We start from the raw sequence: 26,194 nt of genomic DNA on the forward strand, positions 1-26,194 counted from the left end.
AGTGGCCTGCTGGGAGTGGGCTTGTTGAGGAAAGCCCATGTCGTGAACAGTGTAATATGGTTTTAGATCAAAGGCAGGAAGAGGGATGGAGTTAATGGCTATGAACTGAGCTATGAAATGTTTATGTTTGGGACTGAGGACAATGACATCAGTCATTCAATTTCCGCCAATTTGTGGTTAGTTTGGAACAAATATTACATTTGAGGTTTAATTGCAATCATTTAAAGGCCATTTGCTAATGAACATTTTATTGAGTGTTACCCCCATCTTTGTTTATTTCTGTTAACAAATTGTCAAAATTCTGAACTGCATAAAATTGACAAATGTTGAAGTGCAGATGTTGGAATCTTGAGCAAAACACAAAGTGTAAAGGGCCTGTCCCACGAGCATGCTACCTGCATGCGGCAAGCGCGACCAAACCGGAAGCGGGGGCCGCGCGGAGGTCGAGTGATCCCTGTACAGGACCGGTCCCACCAGCATGCGCCTGCATGCAGCGAGCGCGACCAAACCGGAAGCGAGAGCCACGCGGAGGCCAAGTGAGTGACGTGAAGTCCGGGCGAAGTCCGCGGGAAGTTCGCGCGTGACGTACGGCGTCAAGACGCTGCGTACGGCGTCGAGACGCTGCGCACGCCCGTCGAGTGAGTGCGTATAACATCGAGGCCGGCAGGCCATTGCCGCGCGGAATATTTGAACACGGTCAGTTTTTTGGAGCCCCGCGTGATGTTGGGACCAGCTCCGCACAACTCCATACGGCTCCGGCGATCGAAGTGGGACCGGCCCCGCAAGGCCGTACGGCTCAAGCGACCACGTTAGGCTGCGCTTGCCGCATGGAGTCGCATGCTCGTGGGACAGGCCCTTAACTCAGTGGGTCAGGCAGCATCTTTAGATGGAATGGATGGGAAACGTTTCAGATCAAGGGGACCCTTCTTCTGTCGGAAGAAGGTTCCCGATTTATAACATCACATGTTATAACTCCACAGTCTAAAGAAGGGTCCTGCATTTTGTCTTTAGCATGAGTGAGAAATCTCATTTGATGATTGAAGATAGATGAAATCAATGTGTATCTACTCTATTCCCCGATATATCAAGTAAGTCAAGCACATCTTGTATTTACACTGACCCTCTTAAAATGTTCTTCTTTCAGATGTTGCAAAACTTTGACTTCTTATTCCATTGCATGGCCGTCCGAAGGGGAGGGGGGGGGGGGGTGCGCTGGGTGTCGACCCCAGAGTAAGAAGAAATCAGCAGAATTTTTTTTTTTTAAATCGGAGCACAATCAGCATTTCCACTTTGTGGGAAATTGCCCGAAATTCTGGCTTCAGCCGCTGGGGAGAAACAAATGCACCCATTCGCGCCTGCGCAGTTGGGGAAGCGACGCAAAATGGCGCTGTCTCTCCGCGCGTGCGCAGTGGGCCCGGGGCGGGATCAGACTATCATTTGTGCTTCACCATTCTGCTCGATGCATCGCGTCTCCTCCAGGTAAGTAGTGGAAGAGGAAGGGGGGGGTGCGATGTATGTCTGTCTGTCCGCCAGTCTGTCCGCCTGGCAGCTTGTTCCATACACCCACCACTCTTTTGTGTGAAAAAGCTACCTCTCAGATTCCTGTTAATTTCTGAAATATTGGTCATAAATTTAATGCAACAATGCTCCAAAATAATTCTCATAATGCACCAGAGAGCATCTAAAACCCCTGAGCTTCCAGAGCCCTTAAGTGGGCCCTGGACCCCGGCATCGAGTGACTTCACGCTTCGTGCTCGTGATGTGCTCAACACGCACATTATTTCACATTAAATTTCTTTTAATCCTGTCATGCCACCCCCCTTTTTGAAAAGCTTCGTACAGGCCTGCATTGGTACATGGATGATTCATCAATTCTTTGTGGAAGTACACACTTTTTGTATCTATCTTTTTGTGATGCACCTTTATCATTCATTAAATTTGATTGCTTATATTGCCTTACCTATTTAGCTTTTGCATCATGCCAGTTACAACTGAGTGAATGGAAGGATTCTTGAAGTGTTTCAACTGGTGAACCCCTGGTTACTGCATAAACCAGTTAATTCTAACCTACTTGGTGGTACTCTTTCATTGCAGTACTTTAGTTGATCTTAATCAGTTGATTCTAAAGGGGCTGTCCCACTTGGGCGACGTAATTGGCGAGTTTAGAAGAGTTTAGGAGAGTTTGAAAAAATGTCATGTTGAAGACCTCTTTCGACTATGTAGAAGACCTCCTTCGACCTCCTTCGACCTCCTTCAACTATGTTGAAAACTAGCTACGACTAACTGGAAAAATTGGGCACCGAATAGTGGAGAGTGAAGACGACCCCCTTTGATCTCCTTCGACCTCCCTTTGACTATGATGAAGACTATCTACAACTACCTTCGACTACCCTCGATTACATATGACTAACATGCTGACCTACTACGATCTACTACGACTAGACCTACGAGTAAAAAAGTATTGATTTTTTTTTTCCATGGTGACCTTTTTTTACTCGCGGGCATTTTTCAACATGTTGAAAAATACGCTACGACCTAGCTGAGGCCTCAAGTACACGAGCATGAAGGACAATTACAAAGACCTCCTAGGACCTCGTGTCGACCATGCTGCGAGTACGAGTCGAGGGCAAACTAGCCAGAACTCGCGGATTTGGTTGCCCAAGTGGGACAGCCCCTTAACCTTACCCTAACCTAGGCTTAGAGTTAGCACATGGAATTCATTTGAAACAATGCCACACTAGAATCAAAATTTGGATGTGCAATTAATATTCAGATTTTGATTCTTCTTTGGTATAGTTTCAACTCCAATAAAATACTAGGTGTCAAAAATTCCATGTCAAATGATCCCCATTGGGTGTTCAAGGCAAAACTAACAGCTCAATTCTTTATATGAAATGCACTGGACTCTGGTTAATGAATAGCTGTTTCCAGCTGAAGCAGCAAAGTCTTGAAAATGGTCTGGCAGCTCCCTTTCAAAAGACTAGACAATGCCTCATTTGTTATTGAAGGTTACTTGACTCCACTTGTATTTACCTTATTCCCATAATGTTCTGTTTTGAATCAATGACTTAGGCTGAATAATAAAGCAAATTTTAACATTCCTTTCTAGGAACGTTTCCTTTCTCGAGTTTAAAAGTTATCATTTTGGACATTATGTGCACTGGCAAATCTTTGCCCTTAAAAATATTGAAACTTCAGGAAGAACATGATAAAATAGGTCAAAGTCAGCATGGTTTTGTTAAGGGGATATCTTGCCTGACAAATCAATTGGAGGTTTTTTTTTAGGAGGTAATGTAGGGCAAAGGCGAGTCAACAGATGGTGTTTTCAGAAGGATTTTGATAAGGTGCTAAACGAGACAGTATTAGAGGTAAAGTTCTAGCATGGATAGAAGATTGGCTGACTTAATTAGTATGGGCATCAGTTACGGGGAGAAGGCAAGAGAATGGGAAGGAGAGGGAAAAAAAGATCAGCCATGATTGAATGGTGGAATAGACTCGTTGGGCTGAAGAGTCTAATTTTGCCACTATGTCTTAAGGCCTTATGGTCTAACATGAATTCTATTAAACTGCACCTGCACAGAAGTTTAGATCGTATATGGGCCATGTTGCCAGTAAATGAATTGCCTTGCAAATCATAAATATGTCTACTGTCACCCAAATCTGTTTCCAGTCATTTTCATGTGATACCTGATCACATGTGTAACAGGTATAAGCAGTACTTCTAAATTCTATTGTTGTCCCTTATTGGCTCAAACAATACTTTAACATTCAATTCTTTAATTTTTTAAGTAAATACCATGCTTCAAGTCTAATTGCAGATGATAATTTTAAGAGAGTCAGTTATTCTATAACACAGATTTGTAGGTTTCCCCATTTCAACTGGTAATGAGTGCATTTTATTGCTTGTCATCACTTGTTTCCAGGAAGATGCTTCTCTGTGAGCGTCAATGTCATCCATATAAATCCATATCAGAATATTAATAATCACTTTGGGAACTTTAAAGGATCCATTAATAATGTTTTAATGTCTTCAGAGCATAATTAACAAATTAAACTAATTATTTTTTGTGATATTTACACATCGATTACAGATTACACTCAATTCACGTTTATTCCGCCCCAGGTCCTAAGTTCTCACTGACTCAGGAAAGGCATTTAAGACAGAAAAATTAAGTTGTGTTTTTTCTTTTGCATAATACAGTGAAGGCAATTGTTATTTGTATCTTGGTGCTTTTCAAAATTACCTCACTGTCGTTTTAATTGGTCAAATCTATTTATCCTTTATTGGCCCTGTGATTGGTGCAGCTTGCATCAGTCCTACTTTTATTTTTATTTACAAAGATATTTTAGTATGAAGCTCACTTCATTTTATTGTTGCCTGCATCAGTCTTTCATCAGCTTGATGCTGTGGCTGTCTCATTTTTATGCTTTCATTCCTTAGTTTGTTATTCAGGCCTAGATTTTCCATAGTTTTGGTTTATTGCCATGGAGGTACAGTGAGAAACTTTTGTTGCGTGCTAACCAGCCAGCGGAAAGACAATATGTGATTACAAACGAGCCATTCACAGTGTACAGATACATGATAAGGGCCTAGTTGGTATTCTTAGAAAGAAGCCATAATGCTCATCCCATTACTTTCAGACCACCACATCTTTCTGTCTAATTGCATTATTAATATTGCTATTCATACCCGTCTCAAAATGACACTATCATCCCCTCGTGTATCATGTGTCAATGCAATAATTCTGATTTCTCATGGTGAATGCGTTTAGGGACAATCCAGTTAGTTGTATTTGCATGCACTGTGTTGAACAGATAATTCTGGAGTGTAAATTTGGCAATGGATGCACTTTTCCTACAGTGGACTCTAACCTGCAGTCTACTTGAGTAAAGGAGCAGAAAAAAGTAGGGCAAACAAATGCAAGTTTAAACCAATTATGGTGGTTTTCTACTTAAGGTAACAGTGATTTTCAGTTCATGGAATGGTGTAAATATGAATTGTCTACTAATTAGTAACAAACTGGCAGGAACTGTTTTGGAGATAATCACACTAACAAAGGCTCAGAGACAAAGGGCACACATATACTCCTCACAAACTGCTCAATTTTTCATGTCTTAATATTCAAGGTTTGAGAAAGTGGATAAGTGTCGAGCAAATGTTTTGAGTTGTTGCACTTCAGGAAAGGGGAAAAAAGAGAAAATAACCTCGATTTTTTTTTTGGACTTGAAATTGAAGGAGGGTGACAGTTAGCTCTCCGAGTTCCATCTTGTTGTGGCATAAAGCCAGCATTGGAATTCAATATGCTGAAAATACATGGTATCAGCAATTGGGGAGAAGAAAGACGTTGTGATACTTTGGTTGCTTCTTACCGCATTGAAATGTATACAGTGCGATCATATTATTCACTAATATATTTTTATTTCAATCTGTTATTAATTTCAAAGAATATTTATTGACGGCCATGTATTAATCCTCAATTTAAATCATTTGTTAATCCATTGGAAGAAATGTCCTTTTGTTCTGCAAAGGAATATGATCTATTAAAAGCTGATTTCCTTTTTAGAACAAAAGTTGGAGTGCTGTATTTAATTTCACACAGCCGTACAATGTCTGCATGACCTAGAGTAACTGTATGGGAAGAGTCCTATTTAGCATCTGATAGAAGAAATTATTTATGCATTTTATTATTTCCTAATTATCATCAATCAAAATCCAATGGGTTGGGGCCTGCAGATGGTACATCCCGTCTTCAGCTTTAGTATATTGAGCATATTCACAAAGGCATTTAACTTTCACAATGCTGATTGCTTTTCCAGAGAGGCTGTCTTAAGACAGCTGGTGGATTTTCTCTTTTGTTACATCTTTCAGGACAGGCACCACTGCAAATTGGTAGTCTCCATATTAAATCTGTTCTTTTAGGACTATGTTAGCATTAGGTTTGCTTTGAGATCATCCATCTAACAAGATGTCAATGAAGAAGCTGACTACTAAATTGAACAAATGTTTAATATAAAGTATGGCACTTTTATTATTGAGCCTATTTGCTGACTGTCATTGTCTCAGTGATTCTTCCTTTAATAGAATCATTAAATAACCAACACACTGACACACTGACAGAAAGGAAATAGACTCCATAAAATTTAGCAGTCATTTTCTTTATACATCTTGATGCTCTGGGACTATTTGTTTCCACGATTTTAATTGTTTAAATTGCGACCAATGTTTTGCATATAGCAGGCGTTAAGTGCTTAAGAGTGCAAAGTAGTCATTATTTACATTAGTTGGATAACGTGGAGAGGCATGGCTTGGAGGGGATACTTTCCAGCAAATAAAAGTACAATAGTTTTGGTAAAACTTGATTGCATATTGACTTACGATATTTTCTTCTGTGGGAATTAATGATACTTGCAAATTTTCCTAATGCAAATTTTGTAGAATCAGCTTTCACATTTGAAATTTTAATTTTTACAAGTATTTTTACGTTAAATTTTAATTGGTACAAGTACTAAATTTGTGTTTATAAATATGGATGCTATTATTCAAATTTTTATGTATTGGTGACTATTCTCTTATTTAACATGCAAGAAACGTAATGCGTCATGCAATATGCAGAAGTAGTATTAATGTTTAGGTAGTTTATCTTCTGAGAGCAGAAGGGGCCTTGCAAAATGGAGTTAAAACACATGGAAAATAGCTGAAGATAATGACAGCATGTCGAATGAAGCAGATTGCCCACTGGCTTAAGAATATGCAAAGTTTGGCTGTTGCTACTGTTCCAGCAGATGCTCATGCAAGGGTCCTTGAGTCGTGCACAAACTCTGAAGAGCAGATACAAATGAAAGGTTTAACTATTCATAATTCAGTCAATAAAATCAGAACATGAGCACAAATGTATTCATAAATTCATTGTGCCTGAAACCAATATTCTGCAAAGATCTCCAGCTGTTTAAAGTAGTCTTTAACAAAGTAAAATCATCATTCCCCATCTCCCGTTTCAATGCAGTTTCTTATCCACATAGTGAAGATGCTGTAATTCAGATATTTTTATTCATTGTTATTTTGCAATCCTGGATTACAAAATTTATTAGCCATGAATTATTAAAAATCTCATTGCAGTTTAAGCCTCTAGGTATTATGTAAAGGAACCATTTTCCACACCTCATTGAACTGATTTCATTGACTGGTCTGGTTTAGGGCTCAGCAATGAAAAAATGGTATCCCACCTTTTAAGAAAGGCAGGAGAGAGGAAAACAGGGAATTATAGACCAGTTAGCCTGACATCGATGGTGGGGAAGATGCTGGAGTCAATTATAAAAGATGAGATAGCTGAACATTTGGATAGCAGTAACAGGATCGGTCCGAGTCAGCATGGATTTACGAAGAGGAAATCATGCTTGATTTATCTTCTGGAATATTTTGAAGATGTAAATAGGTAAATGGACAAGGGAGATGGATGTAGTGTACCTGGACTTTCAGAAAGCATTTGATAAGGCCCCACATAGGAGATTAGTGTACAAAATCAGGGCACATGGTATAGGGGGTAGAGTGCTGACATGGATAGAGAAGTGGTTGGCAGACAGGAAACAAAGAGTAGGGATTAACAGGTCCCTTTCAGAATGGCAGGCAGTGACTAGTGGGGTATCGCAAGGCTCGCTGCTGGGACCGCAGCTATTTACAATATACATCAATGATTTGGATGAAGGGATTCAAAGTAACATTAGCAAATTTGCAGATGACACAAAACAGGGTGGAAGTATGAACTGTGAGGAGGATGCTATGAGAATGCAGGGTGACTTGGACAGGTTGGGGGAGTGGGCAGATTCATGGCAGATGAAGTTTAATGCAGATAAATGTGAGGTTATCCACTTTGGTAGCAAAAACAGGAAGGCAGATTACTATCTAAATGGCATCAAGTTGGGAAAAGGGGGAGTACAATGGGATCTGGGGGTCCTTGTACCTCAGTCTATGAAAGTAAGCATGCAGGTACAGCAGGCAGTGAAGAAAGCGAATGACATGTTGGCCTTTATAACAAGAGAACTCGAATATAGGAGCAAAGAGGTCCTTCTGCAGTTGTACAGAGCTTGTACAGAGTTGTACAGTTGTACTCAAACCCCAGCAGTGAGACAACACCTGGAGTATTGTGTGCAGTTTTGGTCCCCTAATTTGAGGAAAGCCATTCTTGCTATTGAGAGAGTGCAGCATAGGTTTACAAGGTTAATTCCCTGGATGGCGGGACTGTCATATGCTGAGAGAATGGAGCAGCTGGGCTTGTACACTCTGGAATTTAGAAGGATGAGAGGGAATCTCATTTAAACATATAAGATTGTTAAGGGTTTGGACATGCTAGAGGCAGGAAACATGTTCCCGATGTTGGGGGAGTCCAGAACCAGGGGGCACAGTTTAAGAATAAGGAGTAAGCCATTTAGAATGGAGACAGGGAAACACTTTTTCGCTCAGAGAGTGGTGAAGCTGTGGAATTCTCTGCCTCAGAGGGCGGCGGAGGCGGGTTCTCTGGATGCTTCCAAGAGAGAGCTAGATAGGGCTCTTAAAAATAGGATATGGGGAGAAGGCAGGAACGGGGTACTGATCCTGCACCTATTGGCTATTGTCTGTTGTCTAAATCAGCGTTATCACAATTGCCTTACAGCAATATGGTGCAGTGATAAGGAATGATAAAATTCATATTTTTATTATTTAGGACAGCACTAATTAAATGGAAGGTTTTCCAAAAGGATTAGACATAATATTAGCACTAATTATTGTCAATTGGTTGGAGAGTATCACAGTATTCTCCAACCTGTCAACCTCTATCCTCGTTATACTTTCCCTTGATATTGATTAATTATTGTACTCTTGCGCCCATATTTGTCTGCTCTTTCTGTCACTTCTTCACTCCTCATTCCTTGCCTCTCACCAGAATGACCTCCAAGTCATTTATTTTTCTGAAGTGCTTCTGGTGCAACGGAGATACTGTATCCATTTAGAAATATGCCATTTTCCTTCAGATGACCTCTGGGAAACAGGTTGAAGAAAAGAACGGTTAGGGCCAGCTGCTCAAGGATGAGCAATAATACCAGAGGCAGGAATGAGTGTGAAACCCCAGCAGTGAACAGGAGGAGAGGTAACAGAACAGCCAAGTATTACAAGAATGGTAGGTCAAGGTGGCACAGTGCTAGAGTTGCTGCTTTACAGCGATTACAGCACCAGAGACCCAGGTTCGATCCCGACTACGGATGCTGTCTATACAGAGTTTGTACGTTCTCCCGGTGACCGCTTGGGTATTCATTGAGATCTTCGATTTCCTCCCACACTCCAAAGACATCCAGGTTTGTAGGTTAATTGGCTTGGTATAAATGTAAATTATCTCTAGTGTGTAGAATAGTGTTAATGTGCGGGGATTGCTGGTCGATGCAGACTCGGTGGAGGGGCGGAGCAGCCTTACTGGCAAAACTCGAACATGTAAGTCTGCAAGTGGGAACGAAGGACACTCTACCTTCAGGTAGAGTGGCAGTACTTATATAGAGTACTGCAAAAATTTAGTATGGGAGAGAATTTTATTACATGGGTAAAATTATTGTATGATAAACTGATGGCAAGAATTTTAACTAACAACATGTTATCTCAAAAATTTCAATTATCAAGGGGTAATAGGCAGGGATGTGCGTTATCACCCCTGCTATTTACCCTTATGATAGAACCTTTGGCTGAAAGTGTAAGAATTCATCCGAATATTCAGGGCTATAATACTAGGGACTCAAAGAATAAAATTTCATTATATGCAGACGATATACTTTTATATATTACAAAGTCACAAACGAGCATACCAAATTTATTAAATTTAATAGAGGAATTCGGGTCTTTTTCTGGATATAGAATAAATGGAATAAAAGTGAAATCATGACGTTAAAACCTCAAGAACCTACACACTTACTGAAGTTTCCCTTTAAAATCGCAACAGAAAAATTTAAATACATGGGTATTCAGATTACTAAAAAATATAAAGCATTATTCAACGTTAATTTTAAACCTTTATTAAATAAACTTAATAAGCTGATTACATTTTGGAAAACACTTCCTTTATCATTATTAGCTAGAATAAATGCAATAAAAATGATCTTCCTACCCCAATTACTATACCTATTTCAGTCTATACCAGTATATATACCAAAATACTTTTTAAAAAAAATTAAAAAAATTAGACTCTAATATTACTCATTTTATTTGGGATTCTAGATCACATAGAATTAAAAAAGAACACTTATGTAAACCAAAAGATGTCGGGGGACTCTCACTCCCGAATTTTATGTATTATTCCTGGGTGGATTTTTGGCTGGATAGTTCTACCCAACAGACAGAATGGATAAAAATGGAGAAAGAGGATTGTTTTTCTTGTAATATAGGAACGATCCTCTTCTCCCCGAAAAAATTGAACAACACAATATATAAGAAGAACCCAATTATATATGGTACAATAAGAATTATTCAGACAAAGAAGTGTTTTTATTAATTTCATATTCTGCAGAATAGGTGTGTCTCTCCTCTGATGTCCACTAGAGGCACAAAAAGCACATCGAGATGCTTTCTATCTTTATACCCTTCTTCACTGTGGTCACTACCTCAGGTCTCCCCATCGAGTTTCGTCCAATCATAACATAAAGCCCACATTCCCACGAGAAAGTCCAGGAATGTCTCGGACCATGTCCTGACGTCAAAGACTCCCAAGGCCTTCTGCTGAAGTTGTTATCTGTTTGCTACTTTTTATCTAGAATTTCTCTCTGTTCTGTATATTGTTACTTTATTCTACCAGCAGTCTGGCTTCTGCGGATAAGCTCATTTCTTTCTAAGTTATATTTTTCAGAGTTCTAGTATAATTCAACCATCCCTATTAACCCTTCTCTCACAATCCACCATTTTTCTTTTTGCTACGCATCTTTTGAATTATACTATATCTTCCTTTTCTAGTGCTAGCAGCAGATTCTTCGCCTCCCTATCCTCCTCTCGCTAGTCATACTGTGTTCTGAAGGCCAGCGCAGGGAATAATACAACATCCGAATAGGCACAAAGTCAATGGTTCCTTCCCTTCACGCACAGTCTACGGGCTGATATTGTCCGGTGGGGCCTCCACAGGACCCTTACATCGGTTTGCGTGTGTCCACCCTTTTTCTTTTGTTCGTACTGCTGTCTCGGTGATTAATAACACAAGGTAGGGTCCAGTCCACTTTGGTTGCAGCTTTTCTTCCTTCCATGATTTTACAAGATCCCAGTTCTCTGCTTTCACAGAATGGATTGGCAAGTCGAGATGGGGACTCTGTGCCAACAGCTCCTTGGTTTTTAATTCTGTAATAGAATGAGATACTGCCAGTAAACAGTTCCTTAAGAAAACATCATTACCATGGTGGGTATTCCTTCTATCTTTCCCAAATAATAAAAACCTAACTTGTTCAACCTTTCTCTGTATCTTAGTTGCTGAAACCCAGTCAACATTCTAATTGATCTCCTCTGTACTCTCTATTTTAACCTTTTTCCTATAATTATGCCTACCAAAATTATGCACCATACTCCACAATTGACCTCACCAATACCTTGTACAATTTAACATTACAACCCAACTTCTATACACAATGCTCTGATTTATAAAGGCCAACACACCAAAATCTTTCTTTACCATCCTTTCTACACGAGATTCCACCTTCAGGGAATTATACATAGTTGTTCCTAGATCCCTCTGTTCAACTTCATTCCTCAATTCACAATCATTTACCATGTAAGTCTAATTTGAATTTGGCCTGCCAAGTTGTATCACCTCACACTTATCAACATTAAATCCATCTGTCATGTTTCAACCCAGTCTTCCAAATGACTTAAATCTCTCTGTACATTTTTTTAAATCTACTTAATTATTCACAACACCACGTATCTTAGTATCATCTACATACTTCTTAATCTATCTTACCACACCAACATCCATATTATTGATTCACATGACAAACAACAGTGGTCCCAACACACATCCCTGAGGTACCCCTCTAGTCATTGACCTCCAACCTGATAAACATCCATCCACCATTACTCTCTGACATTTCCCAACAGTCACTTTTAATCCATCTTGCTATTCCTTACTAACCACTTCTTAACCAACCTTATTTCCTTTATTGAACTTTGTCAAAGGCCTTACTGAAGTTCACCACTTTAACCTCATCAATTTTCCTAATAACCTCTTTTAAGAAAAATCAAGATTAGTCAAATGTCACAATCACAAATCCATGCTAATTCTTCCTAATCCTACCCTATTTGTCCAAATTCCTATAATATTGTCTTTAGTATCCTTTCCATTATTTCCCACCACTGATGTCAAACAAGTTCTTGTTAAAACTCTACTCTTCTTTGTCCTCCTGTTCAATTACCTCAGGGCTATTGTCTATTCGTACCTGTGGGCCAGCCCTCATGTAATTATTGAAATCGTACTAGGTATCTCAACCTTCTAAACGAACATCGGTCGGTGATTTAGAAAACTCATACATACACCTTGTCTTCAGGTTTAAAGGGTCCTTCTTCCTGGTCCATCTCCGACAGCTTTTACTTTACCTGTTCATAAATAGACTTGTATATCATTATTAACTGTTTCATATACTTTTTAAATTCTAATCGGTAACTGTTCCAAACTCGGTCCCTTGCAGGAACTTCTCCATTGTGTCACCTGCTGGTTAGTTTGCATGCAACATTTCTTCAGTGCCAATGGCAGAGCATTACACAAATCTTATTTATTTTAACCTTCAATGTTCCATTTATTCTTTTCATCAAATGAAAACAATCCGTTGTCAAAGCTGATTTCTGTAGGTTTACCAAACCTCTTAATTACCTTATTCAACATAAACGACACTACAGTGCTCATACCTAAATCGATTCAGACTTACCCTGGACATCTCTTCCAGATGCTGTTTCAGCTGCTTTGTCTGCATTTTAATTTAACTTCTTTGACATGTACTTTTTCCATTTCACCATACAATTTCAAAATTCCCAATCTAGTCTGAACTATATCCTGCCTTTCCCAAGGTCATCATCTGCTGTCTTATATTCTGAAGTATTTCTCTCTCTTCACTTGTGGAACAAACCAACAAATTGTCCACATCAACAAATACTTTCTAAGGGTATACCATATAACCATATATCGAACCTGCCTCCACCACCTTCACTGGAAGCTCATTCCACACAGCTACCACTCTCTGAGTAAAGAAGTTCCCCCTCAACTTTCAACTCTGCCTTTCCCATCTAATTAAAAAAACCTACCTCATCCTGGCCTTTCTTGACATCCTTCCTTAAATCCCTTTCTCTCTCTTGGGGACCCCAGTCCAGTTAGGGCTTATAATCTCCAGATTAATTTCACTCCTGATAGGACTTTGAGGAAAAGTTCCCCAAGACATGTATTATTGGCATGTAATTCTCTGGCCCCGCTTGGTTCCCTCATAGGACTCACTTGTGTCAGTTCATCACTTATTTCAGTCTTTTCAACCAGGGGCTTTGTTCATTGACATTGACCGCAGAGACCAACTGTTTGCTGAATCGGGGGTTGGAAATAAATGACAATCCCACCACCTCCTTCAATTCTGCTTGACTTTAAGAAGAATGACTTCCACCACAATAGTTCATAATATAATGTCCACATGCCTTCTTTTTCTTGTTCATTTTCAACTCTCCACCTTTTCATTCCCCTTTGTTCCTTGGGGTTCACCTTAAGTGGGTAACATTTGCTGAGGGGCCTGCATACCCTCGGTCATGACGGCATCCAACCAGAAGATGGCGCTGTAGCCGGTAAGTTTGTGAGCGGCGGCCATGTTTGTAGTCTTTTGTCGGCCCGGTTGTAACAATTTACATCATCTTTATCTGACACTTAGTGGTTCCCACTACTTTTACCAATGGTGCCTTCAAATCTTTCATGGCCAATAATCGTCCCACATTCTCCTCCTCCAAAGCCCTAATCCATTTCCTTCCCCATCAGGGATATAGGGTGAGGCATTTTTATTTTTTATTTATTTTTTTTTTTTTTTTTTAATTTTTTTTAGCCCTCTCAGTTTATGGGTGCCCCAAGGGATAATCTGTCATCCTGTCGTCTCCTACTTCTGTTTCTCTCTCTCTCTCTCTCTCTCTCTCTCTCTCTCTCTCTCTCTCTCTCTCTCTCTCTCTCTCTCTCTCTCTCTCTCCTCTCTCTCTCTCTCTCTCTCTCTCTCTCTCTCTCTCTCTCTCTCTCTCTCTCTCTCTCTCTCTCTCTCTCTCTCTCTCTCTCTCTCTCTCTCTCTCTCTCTCTCTCTCTCTCTCTCTCTCTCTCTCTCTCTCTCTCTCTCTCTCTCTCTCTCTCTCTCTCTCTCTCTCTCTCTCTCTCTCTCTCTCTCTCTCTCTCTCTCTCTCTCTCTCTCTCTCTCTCTCTCTCTCTCTCTCTCTCTCTCTCTCTCTCTCCTCTCTCTCTCTCTTTCCTCTCTCTTTCCTCTTTCTGTGTCTCTGTCTTTCCTCTCTCTGTCTGACTCATAGAAACATAGAAACATAGAAATTAGGTGCAGGAGTAGGCCATTCGGCCCTTCGAGCCTGCACCGCCATTCAATATGATCATGGCTGATCATCCAACTCAGTATCCTGTACCTGCCTTCTCTCCATACCCTCTGATCCCCTCAGCCACAAGGGCCACATCTAACTCCCTCTCAAATATAGCCAATGAACTGGCCTCAACTACCCTCTGTGGCAGAGAGTTCCAGAGATTCACCACTCTCTGTGTGAAAAAAAAAGTTCTTCTCATCTCGGTTTTAAAGGATTTCCCCCTTATCCTTAAGCTGTGACCCCTTGTCCTGGACTTCCCTAACATCGGGAACAATCTTCCTGCATTTAGCCTGTCCAACCCCTTAAGAATTTTGTAAGTTTCTATAAGATCCCCTCTCAATCTCCTAAATTCTAGAGAGTATAAACCAAGTCTATCCAGTCTTTCTTCATAAGACAGTCCTGACATCCCAGGAATCAGTCTGGTGAACCGTCTGTATCTCTGTGCCTGGCTCTCTCTCTCTCTCTCTCTGTCTGTATCTCTGTGTCTCGGTGTCTGTATCTCTCTCTCTCTCTCTGTTTCTCAACTTGAATGTCTACCATAAAACAACAAACCATAAAAGCTGGTCATGTTTCATCAATTAACTTATTTCCAATTATTTCAATCCATATTCACCATTATTTTAAATGTCCAATTCCTAACACTAGATACAATTTTCCAAATTAACTTTACTGACAAGAAATCTAAAAGAACATCAAGAAACGATTAAAAGAAAATCAAAAGCTGATTTTTACAACTTCCCTTTTTCAGGTTACGAGGATACAAAGAGTTAATTGTACAGCTTGTTCGCAATCCAATTTGAACTACAGTGGAAATGCTCGCCCCCGCCACTGTGTTCAATTTTACAACTTGCTCATTCCAACCTTTCATCTTACAACCATTCGTTCCAAACCGGTTTTTACATACAAATCACATTCGTTCCGTTCTTACTTCAAATAGATTATTCATTTTATATTTTCTCCCTGTCCTGCACTCTTGTCCCTGGCCTTTGCCGTCTTCTTATCTGCTAATTTCGGGAGTAACTCCCTCATCATCCTGTCTCTCTCTGTTCCTTATTTGCTGTTTTTCTACTGCCTGCAACATAATCTTTACTACTTGTTTTTCACTTCTGTGAAAAGGAATTGATCTAACTGTTCTTGTCAGACCTAAAGAATCTTCAAGGAGGCTATTTAACAAACCCCCTTCCCCCTCAGGGTCCTCTCCTAGGTACCTCCCAATGGGGTCTAATTTCAACCGAACTTATCTTCCCCTTCTGCCCTTTGACTCCCCGTCCTGTTGGCCGGGTGATTTTCGTCCACCCCGGCCCCTGTCTCTCTTTCCTTTGGGTATTTTGGCCCCCTCCGGCTCTGCATTTGTCCCAACGGACTATACCTTATCATGTTGGCTTCTCCAACCCCTGGGTATTTCCTGCCCTCCAGGGTCCAGCATTTGCCCCAACGGACTATTGGGCAGAATGCGGGGATTTGGCCCACAGCCTTTTCCCCTCCCTTTTTCTAAACACCGTGTTTAATTACCTTATTTATCATCATCATATTCTTAATACCATGTTCATCATATTCTCAATACAGTGTTCATCATACCTGCCTTGCCCGTACAAGGTCTTTCCACAATCGCCCAGGAAGTACTTTATTAGTCATTGTTCCTACCTGGGTTCTGTGCACAGAAATTGCTCGATTGATTTTTCACGATTTCCAACTACTCCCACTTCTTTGCCGAGTCTCTGTGTGGTCCGGATACTACTGCTTAAACAGCTGATGGCAAGCAAGGAGTCTGAGACTGCTGAACTCAGCAGGGTGCACCTTCCCTTTGTCCGTCTACTCCCGTCAGCTGTCTAGAGTATTGGATCTCGGAACGAGCCCCCAAGTTGTGAGATTCAAAAATCACAAATGCTCTTGAGACAAATTCAGACAAAGAAGTGTTTTTATTAATTTCATATTCTGCAGAATAGGTGTCTCTCCTCTGATGTCCCCTGGAGGCACAAAGAAAATGGAGATGCTTTCTATCTTTATACCCTTCTTCACTGTGGTCACTACCTCAGGTCTCCCCATCGAGTTTCGTCCAATCATAACATAAAGCCCACATTCCCACGAGAAAGTCCAGGAATGTCTCGGACCATTTCCTGACGTCAAGACTCCCAAGGCCTTCTGCTGAAGTTGAAAATACATCAATACCAACGCTTAAAATGTGGATTGTAAGCATGTTGGACACCGCACATCTTGATGAAATGCGATTCCCCCTAATGGATAAATCAGACCAATTCATAACGAGTTGGTCTCCATTTGTCGTCTTTTTGAAATCATAGGGTGCAACACAATTGTAAAAGCTAACTGTTTCAGGACTGGACGAGGGATGGTCAAGATTATAAACAATGATCTCCTTACTTTTCTTTATGTCTTATTCTCTTTTTCCTATTTTCTTTTCTTCAACTTTCTTCATTCATTCGTCTTTTTTCTTTTTCTTCACACACTATATATCTCACGTCTTTCTATCCTTTACAATCTCATTTATTTTCCTTATTATCTTTCTTTATTATAACAAAAAAAAAATAAGAAGCTGTACATAAAATGTAATATGAAAATATATATTAGGCACTTTGGTGCCATATGATTGTACTTGTAATAAAAGAAAATATTAAAAAAAACGAGGAACTCTACTTAAAATAAAGGGAGAACCTGACAAAAGAACATTTAAATTTCATAGAAATAGCACACTTGTGCACCTGTAGTCGATCTTTGAAAAGGACCTTTGAGGAACAACGATTGAAAACTGAAAATAATGACATAGTAATTTCAACTTTGCATGGGAATAACAAATAATAAATCACAAAACTAATAATGATATAATGTACTGCAGAACAGTATGCCGATTTAACACTTTAAAGCTTTTGTAAGGCTGTATTTTGCTAATGAACAGCACAAGCAGTTGTTTACCCTGCATTTCCACTGGAAAATGCAACGATTACTGCAGGTTTGAGTGCACATACTATTGTAAGTAATACCTATTCATCCGCTACAGAGGAACAGAGAAGAAAACAGTATCTATTTATCCACCAAACAGCGCAGTACTTATCCTCTGATACTATGCACTTCCATAATTTTCTGATCTTATTTTGGATTTCGAGCTTTGCTTGTTTTAATTTTAGCTCCATTCTTTTTATCATATAAAAACATGTATTATTGAATAGTGATAAACATGATGTTCTATCTGTATCCGTATGTATGTTCATAAAGTGGTCATATTGGACAGGATTGCCATGTGGTATGCCTGCTTTGCAACAATATAACATTATCACAGTCTTGAACATTCATTCAGTCCATTATCTTAAAATCATAACCGGGAAATAGTACAGGTATTGTGAAAAAAATTATCTTTGAATATATATCTAATTTTGAAGATGGTGGAAATTTACGACAAAATTGTAATTTTCATCAAGATCGTTGAAAGACTGACTTGCTCTTGGAAGAAAAACTTGTTATTTTCAACTCTTAAAGGGTGAACCTAATTAGCTTTGCAAAAGTCATGGTGCAATATTGTTTTGAATGAAAAAATATCATAATTTTCTATTAGCAAATCCTAGTAACAGATCCCCTCTCTAACTGTCCCCCATCTGTGATCCCTCCTGCCCTCCGAATTCTCCCAATTCTGTTAGTCCTTGCTGTCTCCTCCCCTTCCTCAGCTCCCCTGCTGTCTCCTCCCACCCTCCAGCCTTCTGGCTACTCCTCCTTTTCCCTTTCTTGTCCCCACCCACCCCCACCCCCGATCAGTCTGAAGAAGGGTTTCGGCCCGAAACGTTGCCTATTTCCTTCGCTCCATAGATGCTGCTGCACCCGCTGAGTTTCTCCAGCTTTTCTGTGTAACCTAGTAACAGATCATATGTGATTATGCAGATTATTTACCGTCTACCCAAATTAGCTACATCAGATCAGTGATACATACTATGGAAGCATCAAGGATGCAAAATGAGTAACACTCCAACCTCAGGTTTACTGTGCCCGAGCATGGAGAAGTTCAAATATTACAGTGAAAATATGATCTGCATGTTAAATGCACTTGATGAAGACTTGATGCAAGAGCATCTGAAACTACAGAGATAATCAGGAAAGCATCATTTGAAAGCAATATTAGCATTTGATCAGTGTATAAACAAGGAACGGCAAACATTTTCACAAAGAGAGACACAAGGAACTGTAAATGTTGGACTCTTGTGTAGAACACAAAGTGCTGGAATAACTCAGTGGGTCAGGCCACATCTCTGGAGGACATGGACTGGCAATATTTCAGGTTATTCAGACATTGTCACAAAGAGTCGTGTTGTGTGAACAAGGGTGCACCAAATGGGTCATAGGTTGATAATGCCTACTGATTTGAGAGAGAATATTTTGGTTGAAATTAATATAGGGTGCAGAGGAACAGTCAGGATGAAAGCAAATACAAGGTCTGTTTAGATGGTAGCCTCAGGTCATTGAAATAAAAACACTGTAGAATGTGTCAACATTGTAAGAACAGCATAACAAACAAACCTTTGTAGTCTTAGTTATGGCCTACTGGACCCCCTCAGAAAGTGCATGTAAAGAAGGGAAAGCAGTTCCCTGATGTTGATCAATAGCTGCTCTTTAAGAACTATAAGTAAGAACTGGAGAACAGCAGTAGCCCATTAAGCCTCTCAAACCTGCTTTGCCACTCAGTTGAATGGTAGATTGCAAGAATGAATGGAAAATACAGCATTGAAACCACTTCTTCAGCCTACCGAGTCCACGCCGACCACTGATCACCCGTTCACACTAAATCTCTATCATCCCACTTTCTCATCCACTCGCTAGATATAGATACAAAGAAACATAGAAATTAGGTGCACGAGTAGGCCATTCGGCTCTTCAAGCCTGCACCGCCATTCAATATGATCATGGCTGAGCATCCAACTCAGTATCCCGTACCTGCCTTCTCTCCATACCCCCTGATCCCCTTAGCCACAAGGGCCACATCTAACTCCCTCTTAAATATAGCCAATGAACTGGCCTCAACTACCCTCTGTGGCAGAGAGTTCCAGAGATTCACCACTCTCTGTGTGAAAAAAAGTTCTTCTCATCTCGGTTTTAAAGGATTTCCCCCTTATCCTTAAGCTGTGACTCCTTGTCCTGGACTTCCCCAACATCGGGAGCAATCTTCCTGCATCTAGCCTGTCCAACCCCTTAAGAATTTTGTAAGTTTCTATAAGATCCCCTCTCAATCTCCTAAATTCTAGAGAGTATAAACCAAGTCTATCCAGTTTTTCTTCATAAGACAGTGCTGACGTGCAAACTCTACACAGACAGCACCCGAGGTCAGGATCATACCCGGATTTGTGTCAATCTACTAACTGTGCCACTGTGCTGCCAACATCCAACATTTCTCAAGTCCACTCTCCCACTCTTTCCCTATCACCCTCAATTCCCTTACTTTTTCAAAATCAATCTAATTCGGACTTAAATCTATCCAAGAATCCTTCACCTGCAGCTCGTTGTGGCAACGATTCCCAAAGATCCACTGCCCTCAAAATAATTAATCTTCATCTTATTCTTAATTGGCTGTTCGCTTATTCTCGGACTATTCTAGATGCTCCTGCGATTGAAAACCTCCTCTCAACATTTATCATTCTAGTCTGCTAAGAGTGTTATGTTTTTCTACTAAATGGTGGTGAGTACAGCATTCCAAGTGTGGTCTCACCAATGATTTGCACCACCGCATCCTGGTGTCCCAACTTTTGTACACAATGAAGGTGAGCATGCCAAATGCCTTCTTCACCAATGTGTCCACCTGACTCAACACCTTTAGAGAGCCACGCACCTGTATTCCCAAATCTCTCTGTTCTGCAACACTCCCGGTCTGTCCTAGCCTGTTTAACCTTCTCTCTGAGGACAATCTCCCCACATTCAGTATCATTCTAGTCAATTTTCTCTGAACCACTATTTTTCATTCAAATAAACATTCACATTTTCTTGTATATTCCAGTTTGAAATTATTTGCTCACTCTCCTAATCTTTGAACATATCCCTAATCTTTCTGTAACTTCCCTTCCTACCTATGTTTGTGTTGTTTACAAGTATGGCTACTGTACATTTGCTGCCTTCCTCCAATTGTAAACAGCTGCAATCCCAGCATTGATCTGTGGTATTCCACTGATGACGTTGCCGAGCTATAAATGACTAACTCACTCCTACTCACTGCTTCGTGATTTAGCTAATCCTTCTGTAGGAGCCATTTATGTTTAGGCTAGCTACTGTTGGCATATTATATTTTGTCTAGATATTTCTAGCTGTATTATTTTGAACACTTGGGGGAAGGCATTTGATGCATAGAAGGGCATTACATATGTAGCTTAGGGGGGAGGGAGTGACCAGACCAGATCACAGCGGCAGTTTGATCTGGATTATGGATGCTGTCTGAATGGAGTTTGTACGTTCACTCTGCGACCATGTGTGTTTTCTCCGGGTGCTCTCCAATGTGTTTTCTCCGGTTTTCTCCCACATTCCAAAAACCTGCAGGATTGTGGGTTAATTGGCTTTGTAAATTGCCCTAGTATGTATGATGTGAAACTGTGAGAACATAAAACTAGTGTTTAACGCTGGTCAGCGTGGGCTGGGGGGACTGTTTCCACGCTATATCTCTAAATTCTAAAAACTAAAAGGAAAGCAGCCTACATAATCAACGACCATTCTTTACCCTGGCCAGCCGTTCTTCCCTCCTCTCCCATCACGCAGTAGATGGAAATGCTTGAGAGCATGCGCAATCAGCTTCTTTTCTTCTGTTCGCAGCCTTCTGCATGGTGCTCTCAAAAGCTGGGTGTAGTCTCAATCTTCCAGCCAATCTCATTCTGGCTCTTGGACTTTTTTTAAATAAATGTAATGCTAAATTGTTGTAAAAACTATATTCTGGTATGTTTCTCTTTCCACGACATGTTGTACTCGTGTATGGCTTCATTGTCCTCATTTATGGTACGATTTGATTTGACTGGATAGCATGCAAACAAAACCTTTCACTGTATCTCGGTACATATGACAGAGCAAATGGAGACTATGAGTGCTGTCTGTGCGGAGTTTGTATGTTCTCTCTGTGGCCGTGTGGAATTTCTGCGGGTGCTCCGGTTTCATCCCACACTCCATACAGGTACAGGTTTGTTAATTGGCTTCTGTAAATGGTCCCTGGTGTGTAGGATAGTGTTAGTGTATCAGGTGATTGCTGGTCAGTGTTGACTTGGTGGGCTGATTCCATGCTGTGCCTCTAAAGCCTAAAGTAAAGGGTAAAGTAAATAAACCAATAACAATACCGATACCACAACCCCAATGTGAATACTCCACAATGAATCTATCTGCATCTCAATTTCCATAGTACAACTAACTAGCAGCGGAAGTGGGGAAGATTCAGACATGACTTACCCTTTAATCATTTTAAACTAAAGCCTACTAAGTATATTAGGGCCCTTTTACACTCCCCCACATAATCGAAGGATCTTGTCTTTCTTTCAACTACTAAACTCTGCAAGTGGCAATACTGGCTTCTGTTTACATGTGGAGAAGGAGGCAAATGATTGGTAACTTTTTAAATTGCTGATGTAATCCAAGTTTGGCTTTTCTTACATTAACCATATTGCAGCTTTAAATCTCTGAATCTTTATAAACTAATGTATGGATATTACTGAGATTTATTGTTTTCGATCTCTCTTGAGCTACTTAACTCTACAATAATGGCTCCACCATTTTATTTGAGAGTATCACATTGATGCTGTGATTGATTTTCCAAATATTAACGTGATTAGCACAAGGCCTAAAACAGCCGCAATTAAACATTTGGCTTCCCCTTCATGCCGAACATCCAATTGAATTCTCTTCTGGTCGGACGTCCGTCTGGTGCTTTGAGATGTTGCAGCAGTGAGTTTGGAGTGAGATGTGGTAGGAAGCCACTACCTTTCAAGCAAAACTTCTTCCAAAGCTGCTACTTTTGCCACTTTTGCCAAGGCTGCCACTTGATGTTGTAACTTCTACAATGGGAGAGAGTATTGTGGAATATTTAATGTTCTTCTTTCTATGCATTGTTGGCTTCCCCATGGAGATTTCACAGCAGTAGATTTCCAATATAGAGTGTATCTTTAAGCACAAATGTGTCGTTCTCACAATCCTTGTGCATTTTAATACTTAAGTTTAATGTATCTTGGAGATATAGCATAAAGACAGGTCCATTGGCCCACCGAGTCCACGGCGACCAGCGATCACCCATACATAAGTTCTATCCTACAAACAAGGGACAATTTACAGGAGTCAATTAACCTGCAAACCTGCATGTCTTTGGAATGTGGGAGGAAACCGGAACACCCAGCAAAAACCCATGTGGTCACAGGGAAAAAGTACAATTTCCATATCAACAGCACCCATAATCGGGATCAAACCCAGGCCTCTGGCGCTGTAAGACAGCAACTCTACCACTGCACCACTGAGCCGCACATTACGCCGTTCTTAATAACATAACATTATCGAAGCAGCTTTTAAATTTGGTGCTCAAGTGGTATGGATGTGCTGTCTTGCAATTACATTGGGGGAGCAGATGACTGCTGGAATATTGCGTTGGGAAAGAACTTGGTCTAATATATTATTAATATAATTTGTAGCCATGGTATTTCTAATATTGAAAGGTGTTGGCTCATTAATGATATAAATACTATAGTTCTAAATATCTAATTGTAATTGAATTTAGAGTTATAAAAATGACTGTTTCATCATTCACAAATATAGTGGTCCATTGATTATACGGTGAGAGAAATGAAAGATATCATGTACAATGAATCAAGCTGATTGAAGACTGGTCATTGGGATAGTTGGGTACAGAGGAAGAAGCCAACATGAAACTTCAACTTCTGTAGCTGAGTATGTTCATTTCAAATATTCCTCCAATGGGCCCGTCAGACTTAGGCGACTGCAGGAGACTATGCGGTTGGCACATGGTCGCCACATGTTCGCGGGTTCTTGCTGGGTTGTCACCTTCATGGTCGCGACCAGAATGTAGCCGCCATGGAGAGTAGCGAGAATGCTCGTGCCATAGGTGGGTCATCAAGACGTCCTAGTTGGTTGCCAGGAGGTCGAAGGTTCTCGTAGGTTGTAGCCGGTACAGACCGGTGAATTTATTTAGCTCATTGGGGGAAAAAAAACATAAGCAGTAGTTTTCAGAACCAAGGATAACCGACCGGTAATGTTAATGTCTGCCGAGCTTCACAGCCATGTATCTCTGGCTTTTTAAAAGTTGTCTCCCCCCTTCTCCTTCCCTCTTTTAAAGGACTTATGTGACCCTTCCTGTACACTGTGCTTTCACCGTCTTAATTACAGCGCCAACTTTCCTGTTCATCGCGGTGTGTGTCTGTATCACATTGGCTTTGCACCGTGTGAATTTCACTCAGACAGCGCTCCCCCCGCTTGCCCTGTCCCCTGCCTGCATAACAGGCTGGTGAAGGAAGCGATGCGTGTGTGTGTGTTCCACTTTGACAGTCGGCGTTGCAGTTGCCGTTTTTTCAGGGGACTGCCGCGATTTAACGGTCGCCTGAAAAATCGCCTAAGTGGGACAGGCCCCTAACTCTTCCTTTGAAGCTTTGAGCTTTCCACTCTTTTCCTGACTAAACATCGTTTTAACAAATTTAAATCTTGACCTGACTCACTCCTTCTTCCTTCCCTCCCGCCTTAAATCTTCTGCCTTCCTTAGCATTACTAACCGACTTCTTAACTCTTGTTGCAAAGCATTAATTCCCTCTCTCTCCTCAACTGTAGCCTTTCTCTACTGCTTTCTTAACTGTCTCCTCTCCTTCACTAATTTCCTCTATTTTGCTCGGTCGTATAGATCTAACCTATTAGAGAGGGGCCCTATCAGAGAGGGCAACACTGGAATTTCTCTTGGGGAACAAGGGAAGACAAATGACTCTGGTGTTGGTTGGGGAGCACTTTGGGACCAGTGACTGCAGTTCTATTATTTTTTAAATAGTTACGAGGAAAATTAGGACTGATCCACAAATTAAGGTCCTAAATTGGGACAAGGCCTCTTTTGGAGGCATTAGGACGGAACTTGTTTGGTGAGTGTTTGCAGGTAAAGGGACTCCTGGCTTTTAAAAGTGCAATCGGGAGAGTTCAGGGAAGGCATGTTTCTGTTGGGGTGAAGAGCCAGGCTGGAATGTTGAGGCAGCTCTGGTTGACGAGAGAAATTGAGACTTTGATTAAGAAAATAAAGAAAGCATACATCATGTTTAGGTGCAAGCAAATCCATCTAAGTATAAGAAATGGAGGAATGCACTTGAGAGTGAAAACAGGAAGGCATAAATAAACAGATAAACCTTGCAGGCAAGGTAAAGGAAAATCACAAGCGGTTCAATAATACTTTATTGTAACGTGCCTTGGTACAATGATTTTTTTGTTGCCTACAGTTCAGTAACAATCTTACTACACATTAGGCACAATCATACTTCAGTATAAGAGTGTAAGATGGTAGATTACACTGAGTCGCCACATTTCTGGCGCCATCTTGTACTATTTGTGTTCAGAGTTCTTAACAAAGTTAGAATCTAAACTTGGCCATGAAGTCCCATTGTCCTGGTTCTACAGATTCTACAAGTATATTGAGTAAAAGGGTGGCCAGAGGCAGAAAAGATCCTATTAAAGATGAGGATTGGTCGTGTATGGATGGAGCCTTCTGGAGATGGGTGAGATTTAAAATGAATCATCAAAAGCTTTGCAGAAATCACAGTAGACCACATGAAACAAGTTATGCTCATTGCCACGTCCTGTGACCACTTTAAAAAAAAAAAGTCCATAAATATTGGCCAATAAAATCAGTCTTTCTAAATTAGTGTGCACTTTTTCTAGTGGTTTAATCATCATCAGTGTTATGCTGATTTGGCAATCATCTCTTTTGAGAAGTTCAAACACAAATAAGCCTTTTTCCAATCCTTTGCTGTTAATATTTCGATCTCAGGAGGAGGGGAAAACTTTGTCAAAACTCTTGGAATTTGTACTCCAGTTTCTCTTAGTCGTTGAAATATATTCCATCCAGTTATTTTTGCGATTTGTCTACTTTGCGATAAAAACCTTTAGTATTTCCTCTCATTCATTATTTAATCTCCTTGCAGTGGAGGTGGCAGTTAGGGCAGTGGTTCACCCCTGTTATGGGATGTGGAAAGTCAGGGAGACTTCCAGTGTCTCCAGGGATACACCTGTGGGAGGGGTGATCAGCTGCAGTTCCTTACAGGCAGCCTTGGGGAACTAACACCCGTGTTAGGTAAGTTACTGTAAAGGATTCTGAGGGATAAGATATATATGTATTTGGATAGATAGGGGCTGATTACGGATAGTATTGTTTTGTATGCTGGAGGTCGTGTCTAATGAATCTGACTGAGTTTTTTTGAAGAAGTAACCATAAAGGTTAAAAAGGGCAAAGGTGTAGTCATTGACAGCATAGACTTCAGCAAGGTCATATTGCAGGCTGCTCTGGAAGGTTAAATCACATGGGATCCAGAGAGGACCTACTAACTGGATACAGAATTGACTTCGCAAGAGTGTTTTCGGACTGGAAGCCTGTGACTCGTGGTGTACTTCAGGGATCGG

At 40.6% G+C, this 26,194-nt stretch overlaps 1 protein-coding gene and 1 long non-coding RNA gene across 5 annotated transcripts in view; one reads left to right on the plus strand and one right to left on the minus strand.

The window, feature by feature from the left end:
- The window catches only part of iqsec1b (IQ motif and Sec7 domain ArfGEF 1b), a 434,251-nt gene that overhangs the window by 294,614 nt on the left and 113,443 nt on the right, over window positions 1-26,194 (plus strand). The window lies entirely within an intron of this gene.
- Window positions 10,912-14,447, minus strand: LOC129704827 (uncharacterized). Its single transcript, XR_008724785.1, has 2 exons — window positions 13,476-14,447; window positions 10,912-11,338 (listed from the first exon to the last, which is right to left on the minus strand). It is a non-coding gene; the product is annotated as an uncharacterized LOC129704827 (long non-coding RNA).

The sequence above is a fragment of the Leucoraja erinacea genome, chromosome 16 (assembly GCF_028641065.1).
Source record: "Leucoraja erinacea ecotype New England chromosome 16, Leri_hhj_1, whole genome shotgun sequence".
NCBI classification, from domain to species: Eukaryota; Metazoa; Chordata; class Chondrichthyes; order Rajiformes; family Rajidae; genus Leucoraja; species Leucoraja erinaceus.